Genomic DNA, 15,030 nt, shown 5'->3' with positions numbered 1-15,030 from the left:
CTATTTTGACTGAAGAGTCCTTATCAAAATTGAACTTTCTTTTTCGAATTTCTATTTTCAGAGAATTAAAAAATCTAAAAATCACGTTTTCAAAAAAAAAAAAAAATCTAAAAATCATTCTATTTTCCTTTTCTTACGTTAAAAATATCCAAAATCTAAATTTTTTTCCATTTTCTTTTTTTAAGAAAATTCAAATCTATGTAATTTTTTCTGTTATGTTATTATTTTGGCCTAATACATCAGTTCCTTGAATTTATTCAAAATGGTAGGTTGGTTCCTGAACTTTGTAAATGTGTCATCAGCTCCCTAAACTTGCTTATTTCATATCACCAGTTCCTTAAACTTATCCATAAAAGTAGATTAATTCCCTCAACTTTGCAAGTGTCTCACCAACTCTCCAAACTTGCTTATTCTGTAACAACTAAATACAAAAACCATAATATTAACTCCCGATTCTCATTCATTCAATCTTTCAAACTTGCAACACTAACTCTTATAATAGGTTGAAAGATAGGAGAAGCGAAAAAATTACCTCTCGAATAGATAAAAACGTATTTTTAGAATTTAGATTTAATAAGTTTTTGTATTTAGTTGTTACTGAATAAGCAAGATTAGAGAATTAGTGAGACACTTGCAAAGTTCAGGGAGCTAATCTACTTTTATTGACAAGTTTAAGAAGTCGGTGCTACGAAATAAGCAAGTTTAGAGAGCTGGTGAAACACTTACAAAGTTCAGGGAACCAAACTACAATTTTAGACAAGTTCAGGGAGCTAGTAACGTATTAAACCTATTATTTTATTTATTGTAAATTACAGGTATTATATAATCCTTGAATTTTAGATTTATTTTAGAATTAACGCGTAGATAATTTAAGTAATTAATCTTGGGTAAATTACACTCATGGTCATTGAACTTCACCCATTTCAATATTATCGCCACTGAACTTTAATTCTTAACGGTATACTCACTTAATTTTAGGGTATTGCTATATACCACAATATGTTTTTCCAACCACCGCACTATTTTGACAATTATGCCCTCCTCATAATTTAAACTCAAAAACCAAAACTTTTTTTTCCTCTCTTTCTCTCCCAAGCCTAAAAACTCTAATTGGACGAAAATGGACCCGAGCATTCCCGAAGACCATGATTTCGTACACGAGGTAATCCTACGATATAAATGTAAATTAAAATTTCGTTTATTAAATTTTGAATTTCTTTTTAAATGGATTTGGCCTAAACGGGCAGCGCGCACCGTTCCACCGTAAGGTGGAACGGATGCTCTGCTCGTTCCACCGTACGGTGGAACGAGCATACCGTTCGTTCCACCGTACGGTGGAACGAGAGCGCCCTTCGTTCCACCGTACGGTGGAACGAACGGCGCGTGTCGTTTCCACCACGGGTGGAACGGGCAGTTCGTCCGTTCCACCCGTGGTGGAAACGGCACGGCCCGTCCGTTTAGGCTAAATTCATACGGGTTCCGCCTCCGATTCGGAGGCGGAACCCGTGATTTCGGAGTAATTTTTTAAAAAAAAACCTTACCGGAGCATTCATGAAGCCTTTACCCGGTCCTGCCTTTGGCGGCATGTCGTTTTAGGTCGGGTTTTTTGAAAATCCAAAAAGCTAGAGAGGATTTGAGATTTTTGATTTTTTGAGTTTAAATTATGAGGAGGGCATAATTGTCAAAATAGTGCGGTAGGTGGAAAAATATTGCGGTAAATAGCAGCCCACTAATTTTAATACCAATGGCCACCCAATTTTAACTCACTCCTTAAAATGACCGTTAACGATCTCAAAATAAAAATATTGAGAAATTAAAGTTGTTCAGAACGATATTTAACATGAAATGAAACCACATTTTTTATTTTTCAAATTACATTTTTTGGAGTTTTCCCTCTCTAAAAATTCACTCTCCCTCTTCTAACCAAACAACACCTAAATGATCTCAAAATGAAAATTTTCAAGAATTAAATATTATTAACTCTTCGAATTTTTTATTTTGAGACTGTCAACAGTCGTTTTAAGGCGTTGAATGGTCACCGATATTAAAATGTATAAAGTTCAATAAACATACCGTTAAAAATTAAAATTTAATGATCATAATGTTAAAATGAGTAAAGCTCAGTGGCCATAGGTGTAATTACCCAATTAATCTTCGTAGCATTAATAGACGACATTCCTTTCAATCAAATAATTAAAACCTCAAAAAAAAAAAACTTATTGTCAACCGACCGCGTCAATGAATATTGACTAAAATAATTATCAACCACTATGTTAGTTATGTTGAAATTAATTTAAATTTTAATAGACACCTCATTTCATGAATAGTCGTCTTTGTTTATTCATGAACAGTCGTATATGTTCGTGAACAGACATGTCCATTCGAGTTCTATTTATACAGAATCGAACTGTCAATTTTTATACTGAGAAAAAGAAAACACTGTGAAATTTTTATGATTATGTGCGTTCATATTGTTCTTGTCTTTTTTTCGATGATAACGAATTTACACACGGTAAGAATTCGTTTACGTAATTTATTGCGTTCGTTAATAACGACGAAATCTGTTTTAAAAAACCTGCTAATACATGGCTTAGATTCTCGCATCGCATTCTTCAAACTTTGACATTATAAGACAAAAAACGACGAAATCTGTTTTAAAATCTGTTTTATTATATTTCTCGAAAAACCTGCTAATAACTTAATTTCTGTTAGTCGAGTTTTATGATTTTTTATATATTTATATTTTCGTTTTATTTTTTTTATTAACCACTTCTAACATTCATAAGACATAGATTAATGCTTTCTGATTTTTTTCGAGAAATAAACCAATATATGACATTATGTTATTTTGTTTCAAGTAAGTTTCTCTTTTATTTTGGATTCTAAACTTTTTTATTATTATTTTCAAATAAGAGCCTCTCGAAGAGAGGTCAATTGATAGTATTTTTTTTTATAATGAACGAGTTTGGCCAAAGATATGATTTGTTTGATAAATTTGTCAAGAATATAAGATGAAGATAGAGATTTAAGGTAATTACACTTTTTATTTGATGATGTTTGAAGATGAGAGTTTGAGCGTAAAGAGTGAGAAAGAGAAAATTTAATTCGAGATAGCAATAGTAATTAACTAGGTTTATACGTGTGCTTTGCACGGTTTTTTGATTTCGTCACTATTATGTAGATGTCAAAAAATTCATTGATTAAAGTTACTTTAATGAATATATAAATATTAAAATTTAGTTTAATAACCTGAGCATGTCATGTCATGCACGGGATTTTTTTTTCACACAACTTGGAAACAATAAAACAGTCAATATATTAAAAATATTATTATGTCTAAATATATTTGAAATAAATAATGAAATAAAACAATTTAAATTTAATTTATTAAAAGTATATTACCATGTTAAGTGCATTTTAATTTGTCAAAACTTCTAACAACAAATATATATTTTATTTTTGATATAGCAAACATCAATTTGAAAACACAATTTTCAGCAACAGATATATATATACATATAATAGCTGTTTAAAGCAAACAACCTTGAAAATTGTTATTGTTATATATAATAAGACAACATATAATATTTTTTATGTTTTTAAATTTAATTATATTTCTGTTTTTCCAGTATAGTTTATAAATAGTATACAAATATATTTCACAATTGATAGATTGAAGAATAATTTAAATTGACAAATTATCCAAAAAGTTATTGCACATTCCATATAATGCAGAGCATTCACGCTTTTTTTTTTTTTTTTTTTTTGAAACATGCATTCACGCTAATACAATAATAAAACATAGTTGATTAACATTACTAAAATAATCAATTCAATACTATTGAATGAAAATGGTTGACAACGTCGAAGGTTTTCACTTTTTCTGCTCCCATCAATTGTCTTGAAGTCATCTTATGTTGAAATATGTCTACAACGGAAAAAAAAAAAAAAATCTGTTATCTCCTTTTATCGGTCTCCTTCTCTGTACCCCATTCATTTTTTGACACGTGTAAATTTAATCATAATTAATTTTAATTGATTTAAACTCTCCTAACTTTAGTTAACCTCTAAATAACTCTTCTGATTAAACAAATCTTCTTCTTCCGATTATCATTTTCTGGTTAAACGATTCTTCTTCGATAATTGTTTTCTGGTTAAACAACGATTCTTCTTTTACCATTAGCTTTCTCTTCCATTTCTCTTATGTCTCTGTTTGCTATCCACCTCTATTTTATTCCATTTTTTGCAATGATTCATGTATCTTCCATCTGGTCAGCCTCCTTCAGCAACAAAAATTAGTTGTTTCTCCAACAATCACTGACCCAAAAGCAAAGATATCGTCAAGTTCTATACAGAGGATTTGTATCGGAAATGTTCGTGTCGTACATGGACTTGAGCAACGATTGGTACTTTAGGGCTTTTTCTGATGCCGGTGAATTTGGGTATGATATGTGCGGTGTCGCATTGGAACCAAATAGGGGCTGTCCAGAAAATGATGTATATTCCTGGACGCTTATCTTGCTGCAGAAAATGGGATGCCTAATACTTTTTGTGTTTTTGAAAAGTATGGTGGAGATATTATGTGGCAACATACCGAAACTTCATTTCCCGGGCAACCGGTACTTGAAATAAATTTGTTTACTTTTGATATTGTTGATGTAGTTGTGGGTGGCAACTGAATTGGCATTTATGAATTTGCAGATAAGGGAGGTTAGGCCAGAAATCAAAAGCTTTCTAAGAACAAGATAATGCAATTTGTAATTGGATCTCGATTGTGTCACTTTCATTCTTCAGGTAATCAACACATTTGGTAAAAAAAATATACACAATTCTTATCTTTATAATTTGATCTTCTGTTCTGGCATCTTGAATTCATATAATTTTTGTTAGCTGTGTTTAAGTTTAATTTTTTTTGTAGCCTGAGCTGTTTTTACTTTACGATTCTAATTAATTATTTTAGAATCCTTGTTTTAACTAATAGTAAAAAGAGAATTTATATGAACAGATTCTAGAAGCGAATAAAATTGAGAATAAGATCATCAATTAAATGAAACTATGCTCTTACGGTATATTGATGATCTGGTTTATACAGATGAACACCAAAACTGGCCCGATTTATCATATTGAATAAAAGTTAATGATGAGAATTTGTTAGCAAGGTACTTAAATTCTCATAGGAAGATTGGACAAGTGTGTGATGCTTGATTAGAGATGGAGGAAGATCTGGGTTTTTTAACAGTGTTGAATTTTATTTAGAGCAGATCAGAAATTGCACTATTATTTATCATATTTGATAATAATAATAATAGCATTTATGAGAAATGCAATTGTTATATATTACTTGATATATAAGCCTCTCCATTCCATGTGATCATAATTGAAAATTAAAAGTCAAATAGTGTTAAGAAAATAAGAAATTAAGTAAAGGTATAAATTGAAATTCAAATTCAAATTCTTCAGAATTAAGTATGGAAATATATGGCTTAAATATATATTCAAAATAGAAAAATGACTAACTTTTAATGCAACTAAAATATGCCTTATAAAATTGCATAGGATGGCTTTTCTAGTCAAAATAGAAATGGCTTTTTTGGTCACATGGAAAAGCAGATCAGAAATAGTGTGATGTTTGATTTATTGTATTTGATATATATCATATATGACTAGCAGATACTTGGAATACTTTATGTCCTCACCATTTAATGTTAATTGCTCCAGATTTATCAAAATAACTAAAACTACTATTCTTTCGTTACAGCTAGCCTAGTATCTGAAGCCCAGTTACTAATTTCTTAGAGTTGTTGCCAGCTATGTCTTTCCTTGTTGGCTGATATGTTAGTTTTGCTGTAAATTACACCCGATACGATACGTTTATCAGTTGTAAATTATTTTGTTTACTGAAGTTGCTGAGAGAGGGCGAGCCTTGGCGCAACGGTAAAAACGTTGTTGCCGTGTGACCAGAGGTCACGGGTTCGAGTCTTAGGAGCGGCCTCTTGCCAATTAAATTGGCAAGGGAAGGCTTGCCCCCAATACACCCTTGTGGTGGGACCCCTCCCCGGACCCTCGCTCAGCGGGGACGCGTAATGCGACCGGGCCGCCCTTTACTGAAGTTGCTGAGAGGAAGATGTACTGAAGAACAAGAAAATGATCACTTCTGACTCAATATTTTAGTTTCTTTTTACATTTTATAGTTCAGTCAGTCACGTTTTACAACTAACTAATATCAGTAAATTCATATTGTGACTGCATGATTTGGCTTGTTGCAGTATTAATTAACATTGAAGCATCATCCCAAGGAGCATATCCAGGTGGAAGGGTATTCATTGAAGATGGGTAAGTCATGTTTGCTGCAAGTGGCACCAAGATTGCAAATATTGTTGCACCTAGTTCATTCCTTTTTACTTGTTGCTGATTTTTTATTTATTAATTTGTGTTAAAATTCTTATGATGGTGGTTAGACTTAGGAACTTCATTGAATGAGTTCATTTAGAAAAGTTTGAATAAATTAGTCATATATGATAAATTGAATCATTTTGTTTGTTTTGTTCCCATTTTAGTGGCTGTGTAATTAATTGAACTTCTCATGCTCTATGCTGTAAAAATTGGTCAATTTGCACACTACACTTGCAAGCTATTGCAGAACAACCAGTTAAAGAATTCTATCCCAGCAGAGATTGGAAAACTTTTAGAGTTTGAGAATCTTGACCTCTCACATAACCACTTACATGTCTTTTCAGAAGGCTTAGCATAAAACTTTATCAGGACAAATTTCATCATGCATTTTAGCTTATTAAAATTATTATTTAGTTTAAGCATGCAGTATAAGTGAAATTTCACTTTGGAACTTAATCTAACAGATAAGAAGGTAAAAAGGAAAAGCATACTTAATATAAGGGATTAAGTTCTTAAAACTTTCTTAAGAATGTCCTTTAAAAAAAACAATCTTAAAAATGCAAGAACTCTAGCATACTTCAACGCTCATTGTTAAAAAATGCAAACATTCATAGGAAAGTTTAAATTGGTGTCCTCTCGAGTATCTCTCCCTCACAATTCATCTTGCGTTATGTTCATCAAATCATGTTCTTCAGTAGAAATTGTGCCTGAATTCAAATTCCTTGAGAGAACTTGAAAATGTTGATAGGGTGAAGCGAATTGCATATTTGGGTCCAAAAAATGTGATGTAAATTGCGAAGGTGCCTTCTATGCTTACTTTGTTTTTGACAAAATAAGATTTACTTTGTTTTTTCTACCATTGGATGAGCTTACTTTGTCAAAGTTCATCACCATCCAATGGTGGAAAAAACAAAGTAAGACTTACTTTGTCAAAAACAAAGTAAGCGTAGCCTAACCCAATTGCGAATGTGGAGAGAAAACAACACAATTGAATTGTGGGTGCAAAGGTAAATCATTTGGCATTTAAATTCCATTCTGCAAGGTATATCGAGGTATCTGTTGAAATGGTGTAGCAAAACAAAAATAATTAAGCAAGTTAGCTATAAACAAGAAAAAAAGAACATAAAACCGAAACACTTTAATTAAGCAAGTTAACAAAATATAAATAAAAAAACTTCGGACCTAAAAAATGGTGTACCTATTCATTAATTGGATTTTGTGAAGCAGAAATCTTTATGGAATCATCACTTTGAGATGTCACCTTAATATATTTCTTAGATCTTTTGCTCATAGTAAGTTTCTCCAGTGCATTCTTTGGTCTTATAAAATCCTCTTTGCGAACAATTCTTTCTTTAACCTTGATTCCTCTCACTGTGTGATCACCAATCTCATCAGTCACAACCTCATATGTAGTATTATTAATCACTGAGATGTCTTCAGGAGGATTTTGATGGGTTCTTAAACATGTCTTTACATCAACTAATGTCTTGTGAAGAGCATTTGAAGCAATTTCATAAGCCTCGTCAGATTCAGCAGCAATTGTTGCCAGTTCTGTGTGTAATCGGGCTAAGTCTCTATAACGCCTTGCTATTTTACCCTTTCGATCATCGTTATCATTTCCATTTGGATAAGACACCTTTGGTCCTTGATCTCTAATATCTTTTCTCCATCTCTTTGAAATATACTAGCTAGGGATAGTCTTCACATCATTAGCTGAAAAAACCTTCAAAGCATGTGAACACAAAATTCCAGCAAATTCAAATTTATTGCAACTACATGTGACAGTATTATCAATTGAATCAAATGTGACAATATGATGAAAACACTTTCCATGATCGGTCACTTCATATATCTACATAGTTCTAATGTCGCTAAACAACTTAGAGGTGCAATCATGAGCTTTACATAACTCATTTTGGAACCATTTAAATATTGTAGGTGTATATACCTTCACTACATCCTTTAATGTCTGACAAGGGAATGATAATGCAGGGGTAGTATGACTTGCTTTAAAATCAGCTACTAACTCTTTATAACGACGATCATCTACTAACCGCTGAAAGTGGCGAAAAAATCGCAATAAATCATACTTGTAGCTCACATACTTCTTGATAGCATTATTCATGCTTTCTCTCTGTTGAGTAGTAGTAATATCTGCACTGAATGATTTACGCCTGTAGACTAAAGCCCATTTCTCCTTCACATAAAATAATCGTCTCAACCATATGTTATCTTCGAGTTTGTACTTTTCAAGCATCTTTTGCCAAGCTATTAAGAAGTCTTCAACATCTTCATAATCATATATTATACTGCTAAAGTCCTTAGCGAAATCCTTAAACTTCTCAAAGACACATTTAAGATGCTTAGCAGCATTTTGATATATGTGCCAAATGCATAACCGATGATGTGAATCCGGCCATTGAATGGCTAAAGCTTTAGCCATTGCAAGATCTTGGTCGATCAATATGCTTTTTGGTTTCTTCCCTGACATTGTATTCACAAAAGTGTCAAACAACCACACAAAAGTTTCAGCAGTCTCGTCATATAACAATGCAGCTCCAAAAATAAGTGTTTGCTTGTGATTATTAACACCAACAAACATTGCGAATGGTCTTCCTTCCTTGTTTTTTCTATAAGTGGTGTCAAAACACATTACATCACCAAAGTAATCATAATCTACCTTCATCTTTGTATCAACCTAGAAAATATTAGTTATCAAATCATCTGCATCAACTTGTATAGCATAGGTAAAACTAGGATCATTTGATTGCATTTTTTGTAGATATTCTAACACACCACCTATATCACCTGACTTCATCTCTCTTGTTCTCTTTGAACGTAAATAGTTCCTATAATCTTCTGCAATAAATCCAAGATTCTCACGTCCACCAGCTTGTCCACTCAATAACTCAATAGTTTCTTTTGGATCTAGTCCTGAGTCATCAGCCATATCAGCCATAACATTATGTGCTAGAGATATTTTTCTATGAGACCAAAACTGATGTGTCTTACTAGGAGTTGAAGTCAAATGAGTATGATTAGCAACAAATTTTGAAACAACATACTTTTTAGACAAAGAATCATACCTAATCTTCATTCTTGCTCCACAATCAAATATTGTCTCTGCAAGATGAATTTTTACATAGATGCTTCTTTTGTCTTTTCCACGTTTACCTTTAGCTGAGCAAACAAATATTCTGTCTCTCACAAAGCCATTGGATGATTTATGCGCTTTACTTAATCTAGTACCGAAACCGAATTTATATGCATATCGATTATAAAAATCATGTGCATTTTTTTCAGTTTCAAACTCCATACCAACAACGGGGGTTAATTCTTGAAGCATTCTTGAATGAATAGAATCAGTATCTTCTAGTCTGTCACCTTTATGTGATTCTTCTTCACTAGATATTGCATTGTCATTAGTATACGTAGCTTCAACTTTCTTTAAGAAATATAAAACTAACGTGTACTTTTTCCTCTTTAAATGATAAGCTATATATTCTGTACAAGTAATCAATAAAATTTTTAGCACTACAATTTAGCAAATTATACAACAAAGTAGAATGAGGAGTGATAATTAGATAAACAACATAATGATCAATCTATATATTTAGTCATTTTTTACATAATGAAATTTAAAAGAATCTTCAAATTAATATATATGCAAAGTGGTGTGAAATACTATAATATAATATGTAGAAACAAGCAAGAATCAGAAGAAGAAAAAAACTAGCATGAATGATAATAATAATAACACATAAATAGAGAAATGTTTGCATTAATAACTTCAAGCATTGTCTGTAACATTTCCTCTAAAATTTGATTACTGCTTTTTCTTTTATAATTTACCTATCCAATTAGCTACCTTCACAAACCATAATATTCTACTTGTTTTTTTAACAATGAAGGAATAGCCATAAGTTAACACGTTTTCTATGTGTAAAGGAAGCTAACAAGTTAACACCAATATTTAGTGCAAATCCTTAAATGGGAAAAGGTATGATTTGAACATGTAACTAGTCTATTAAAAACACCATTATTTAATGTAAATTTTGATATAATGAAATGAAGCCATTTGTTTACATGCTTGACCCAAAAATCTATATATCTCCTTATTCTCTTTCACATATTTAACCAATTTGAACTGCCAATATTATAATTACACAGTATCAATTTACACTAGAACATATTTTCTATTGTTTTAGATGGTGTCAATGATATAATTACACAGTGTCAGTTTACACTAGAACATATTTTCTAAATGTTGTCAATGATATAATTACATAGTATCATTTATACCAAACTATCTTTCTATTAAATCAAATGATGGATCCATTTCCTTGTGTAATGGTGAATTGAAGTTTTTAAATACTGTTTGTCAAATTATATTTTCAAGAGAGCAAGCTAAATCATCTTCAAACATATCTTATCCTTACTAATGGAAGATGATATTATGTTTTTTTTATTGTGGCAGGGGCCAAATTGATAATGGAAGATCATATTATTTGCAAACCTCAAATGTGTTGTATGGATAATCTAAAGAAGATACTTTTGCTTAATATAGAATACATGGGACTGCTGTTTTACAAGTCAAATTGAGTTAACTTGTAATAAATTTGAAATTCAAGCTTAAGTTTCTAATCAATGTTTATCAAGGGACTGTTGTTTTACAAGATTTGACGAAATAAATCAAAAAATTGATGTATTGTCATCTTTATAAGTACAAATTAAATGATATTTGTGAAGCCTAAACATATAATTATAGGATTAAGATATATGTACTGTTAAGATTTAATAGGAAATGACAGAGGAAAAAAAATGATATAAAGTAAGTTAATAGAGTTTGGGCAAAGTTGCCTTGTAAATACCTCCATTGATATTGGTTCATTGCTTGAATTTAATGACAGATAACTTTCACCTCCCATGAATTCTAAATTGTCTTTTTCACACCTCTCCATTAATAGAAAACAGCTGGTTCGAAACAATCGTCGCTTCCAATCTTGCTATTTCAGTAGAATTCAATTGGTCGGGTGAAATTAAAATAAAGGAAGAATGAAATTGGATTTGATGATTAGAAGAGAAAGAAAATTAGAATTGATACATCAATTATGGGAAGAGATTTTTATTTTTGATAAGATTGGATGAGAAAGAAATTGGATGAGGTTGAGGATTTGAAGAGAATCTCACTGACAGAGAAAACGATGATTGAGAGAAACTTGGTTGAAGAGAATTACATGAACAAATCCTTAAATTAGTAATTGAGATTGAAGAGAAAACCGTGAAACTTGCTACTTGAGGTTGAAATCGTGATTCTGTCCGTTGTGGAAGAAATTAAGTTAACAAAAAATAATCCCGTTAGCAGAGATTACGTTCTGTTAAAATGATTAGTGCGTTAACAAGAAGACATTCAAGTTAACTAGAGTTCTATTTAGTTAGAGTTAATTAAGGTTAACAGTTTTAAGTTCATTAAAATTAATTAGGATTAAATTTACATGTGTCAAAAAATGAATGGGGTACAGAGAAGGAGACAGATAAAAGGAGACAACAGATTTTTTTAGACACCTTTAAAAATGAAAAAGGAAAATATAAGAAAAGAAAAACCTTACAAAATTAAAAGATGATAATCTAATGAAAAACCCTTTGATCTAATAAAAACTTAGGGGAAAACCAACACAGAAAAAATTTCCATACAAACTGATAACAGAGTAAAACACAAATCATTTACATAACAGAATGAAATAAGCAAGTGAATTTGCATTTTCGATTTATACTTCAAAATTGGATATTCAAGAGATTCCAACGATTTAAGAGCAAGTTAATAATTAGGCCTAATACATTTCCAGCCTTCCAAATTGTCCAAAAACTATAACTTATCCTTGAATTTCAAAATATTACAACTAATCTCGTCAATTTTCTTATTTGAAACAAATAAACTCTCAAATACCACGTGGCAGTGTGTAATAGTAGAGAGTTAGTTATAATGTTTTGAAGTTCAAGGATCGGTTGTAACATCTCAATTTTGTGCATTCATGACATTTAGACACATGCATTACACGATATTAATTAGCAAATTTAGAAATAATTTTACATCTTACATATCATTCACCCCATGATAGATTCAAATAGATAGTAAAATCGGGATAACGTGTAAATGTAGAAAATAAAGATAAATGTGTATTCAAAGCACATAAACTAGGTGAATAGTTAATAAATACACAATTAGAATGATAAGTGATTAAATAGAGTCTTAGTTAACACTAATAAGAAGTGTAACAATAAAAGGGGATGTAGTTGGAAATACGAAAATTGGTTTGGGTAAATTTGTAACAATGGTAACCTAGATGGATAAACATAATGATTTAATAAATATAATAAAAAAACAAAGGATATAGTTCAGATTTATCCTGAACCTTTTGGGTAAGAACTCCTTGAAGAAACAAAAAGAGAAAAGGTAAGAGAAGAAGAAGGATAAGAAGAAGAGTTAGAAGAAGAAGAAGGTATGTTGTTCACTTGTTTTGTAAAATCAAGTTCGTGTCTTTAGATTCCGATTTTGAGAATCTTAAAGAAAAGAAAGTTGTAAGTTTATGTCTTAGTTAAATTCCAAAATTTGTTTCATGCTATTTGGGTAAGTATACTAGGATATATGATAGTATCAATTAGACTAGGTCTAATCTGCAATCTGTACTTGATTTGTTTCTTTTTGTATAGTTTGGGACATCTTAGGGTCCGAATTTGAGGAAGGTATAAAATTAAAATTGATCCTTTATATGTTGAGTAAGTCTCTGTGAAGTTTGTTTAGTATTGGATAAGTAAGTAGTGAGAAAATCACTAAGGAAGTGTAGGTGTGTTGTGTTGCATAGGTACTGAAACAGGGTCAGCTTGTAAATTTTACTGGCAATTATGTAGAGCTCCTAAAATTCTGATATTTGGATATGTTATACCTATGTATGTCTAGTTTTCTTACCAAAAAGAATCAGAGCAATAGAAGTTATACGTTTTAAGTTATGAGTAAATTAGCAAAACTGGTACAAGCGAGTTGATGCTGAGATAGGGCTTCAAAAGAAAGTGTGCCATAAATCGGGTGGTTCTGAAAAAATTATAAAATTTTAATATGATCTTCATAACTAAGTCAGGAGTACAGCAAAATAATAATTAGGTCAGTTGGTTTAGTACAGAGCGAGTTACAAGGTTTTTGGTGTTGACGGGTTATTGAGAAATATTATGTGATCTTGAAGTTTACGGAATAAAAGAAGAATAAGAAAATGAAATTTGGTAAATAAAGAATGATGTCTCTTTAATCATATGTTAAACTATACTTATAGGTACTCAAAACTTTGAAGACATTCCGGAGGAAGGTACAAGTCGCCGTCAAGGAAGCTAGCGGCTTAGTTGTGAGTATAAACATGATATGAATAATTTTGGTTTATGAAGTTGTGATTGAAATGTTGATATGAAATAATAATTTGTGATATTGTGAATTGTTTGGCTATGTTTGATGTGAATTGATACTTGATTGAATTACTTGTGATGGAATGACTTAAATGCAAAGTATGTGTACATGTTGCATAAAACGTAAATGGTGTTGTGGCATACCAGTTTAGGCACTTATGACTACTTGATTATATGGACTACTTGGACCTATATGGTCAAATATATGGACTACTTGAACCTATATGGTCACTTACATGGACTACTTGATTACATGGGCCGAAAGGTCGAATTATGAAATTACAAGGTTGTACAGCAATACGTGTTACTGTTTACCTGCTACTTGATCCCGGGAAGTGTCTAGCTGGTGGTGTCACAACAAAATTAATAAAAGGCTTATCATTTGCATATGCATGAATTTGTACATGTGTATGTGTATGTGCTTTATAATTTATTGATTGTTTATATTCACTGAGTGGCGACTCATATAAATCGCTAAATTTTTCAGTTGGTTGATGAAGTAGATGAACAAAAGTTTCTAGAAGGTTCAGATATTGTAGATAGCATAGATGAAAGGTCGGTTGGCTGTGTTCCATCTCGCGCTCTCTCCTCTCATTCCTAGCATGTAGAATATTTGAAGTTTGGGTGAAATACAAACATAGTCTGTAATATATGTAATCATAAATAAAGTCTGTAATATAAATGGTTACATATATGTATGTGTTTTTGAATGTTTTGAATGACTATGAGATATAGAATCAATATTGTCTGATATGTGTTAAAACTAAGTGATATACGGCTAGGGTGTTACATCGGTTGCAGTTTTTGGATAACCTAAATGTTGGTCCCTTATAACGTTACACGTATAGTTCCAAGGGGGGGTTAGGAACTATTTAAAAAATTTATGTTAGGGCAGACTTCTTTTTCGTGAGAAAAAGATTTCAACAGCGGCGCTGAGTGAATAGCAAGATACTGGCTTAGTCAACTAGTGACTAGGTCAGTTTCTTTACTTGAGTCAGGAGATAGCACTAAGAGTCTATTCTTGAGCTCAGATGCGCACAACTCAGCTTGACCTCTTTACTTGGTCAGTTTTTGTTTAAGCAAGCAATAAATATATAAAGGAGTTTAAGGTTAGAAATATGTTACTCAGCAGATTTATCCAGGTTCGGCCTCTAAGCCTACGTCCTGTCCCCGGAACACGTTCCG

At 31.6% G+C, this 15,030-nt stretch overlaps 1 long non-coding RNA gene across 1 annotated transcript; it reads left to right on the top strand.

The window, feature by feature from the left end:
- The first annotated feature begins 12,799 nt into the window (after positions 1-12,799).
- Positions 12,800-14,514, top strand: LOC136235287 (uncharacterized). Its single transcript, XR_010691743.1, has 3 exons — positions 12,800-12,893; positions 13,719-13,787; positions 14,333-14,514. It is a non-coding gene; the product is annotated as an uncharacterized lncRNA (long non-coding RNA).
- Positions 14,515-15,030: the final 516 nt, after the last annotated feature.

Source organism: Euphorbia lathyris, chromosome 7 (assembly GCF_963576675.1).
Source record: "Euphorbia lathyris chromosome 7, ddEupLath1.1, whole genome shotgun sequence".
Classification (NCBI taxonomy): Eukaryota; Viridiplantae; Streptophyta; class Magnoliopsida; order Malpighiales; family Euphorbiaceae; genus Euphorbia; species Euphorbia lathyris.
The sequence above is the reverse complement of the archived record's forward strand: the minus strand, read 5'-3'. Positions and strand labels throughout refer to the sequence as shown.